The following is a 1,536-nucleotide window of genomic DNA, read 5'->3' on the forward strand; positions in this document are numbered from 1 at the left end:
ACAATAAAGGGAGTTTGTGCCTGGAGTGCTGGATTTATGGCCGCCCTTCTCCCCCCTTTCTACCCTAATAACTCACGCGCTGGGGCAGGAGCCGACAAGCACAGCCTAAAAAAAGGAACCCGCTCATCAATCAACCTCACACACATGTTACACAGTTCACACCAACCAAACGTGCTCAGTGTCTAAAACTCTCATCTGAGCCTACCAGAGAAACTCGAACCAGGCGGAGATGAGAAGACCAGAGTCATGACAGGGCAGTAATGAGCAGTGAAGACTCTGAAGACCAACCATCCACCGCTTTTACCAAGATACCTCCACGCCTGGCCCTGGTCCGACACGCTCCGGGGTGGCTATTCATCCTGTACTGGACATTAATACACTAAATTACGTCAGTTACTCTCTTATTTATTTATTTATTTACCGTTAAGGGCAAATCACACGTTGCTGTTGATGTTCCGAGTGTAAATAAGTGAACACGTCCACCACGGAGACGCTTCGAAACGCTTCAATGCTGTTACTGCTCATTTTGTGCTTTTAACAAATTTGTGGAAAAAATAAGGCATAGAATGCAGCCTGTGAAAAAGTAATGGCACACTTTGTAATTCATCTTTAGTTTTCTCAGCAAATAAACAGTAATGGTGCATTAAAATGTGCAGAGGTGCGTCTCTGTAGAGGCCGTGTTCACACACTCACGCTCTCATTAGCAACCGTTGTGTTATAATTACAATTTAACTGCTTCACTGATTATTAGTGTCACATTTCTACAAATGTCCCTTCATACATTTTTCAGCAGATATTCAAAGAGTACAGAGGGATGTCTTAACTAATAATAATAATAATAATAATAATAATAATAATAATAATAATAATGTGAAGTTATTCTGTAAACCGTCTTCATGACTTAAACCCAACCATTATAACAAGGAAAGGGTGGCATAGGTGGTTCTTCTTTAGTAAGAGACATGGTTCTATTTATATATATATATATATATATATGTATGTATATGTTTTGCTTAGAACTATTTGCATACATCAATGATCCTAAATGGTTCCATGAAGCACCAAAAAGGGTTCTTCTATTCTGACAAGCTCAACAGAAGGACCAGTTCTGGTGCGACATAGAACCATTTTATCTCGCAGAGAACCATTTAAACATGCAAATGGTTCTGTATAGGACTCTTTACTAAAGAACTGCTTTCTTTAAAAATATATATTTTTTTTTTATTATTTATTTATTTCCCCCTCTTTCTCTATTTAAATCAGAAGTTCCCGAGTGACGTTTTCATTCTGCTGAGGTTTTTTTTACGTTATGGAAAATATGTAAACCCTCTCTACGCTAAAGTAGGTGAATAAATTAAAAAATGATAAAATAAATAAATAAATAAATGCCACGTCACTCAGTCGTTATTTTTAACTACACTGCTCTGAAAATCTTCTTGACGCAATAAATGCTTGTTTTTTTTTTGTTGTTGTTTTTTTTTTTTGTTTTTTTTTTTATTTTATAAACGCACTTTGCCACGTCATCCGCTCCCGCGT

This window comes from Pygocentrus nattereri, chromosome 13 (assembly GCF_015220715.1).
Source record: "Pygocentrus nattereri isolate fPygNat1 chromosome 13, fPygNat1.pri, whole genome shotgun sequence".
NCBI lineage: Eukaryota > Metazoa > Chordata > Actinopteri > Characiformes > Serrasalmidae > Pygocentrus > Pygocentrus nattereri.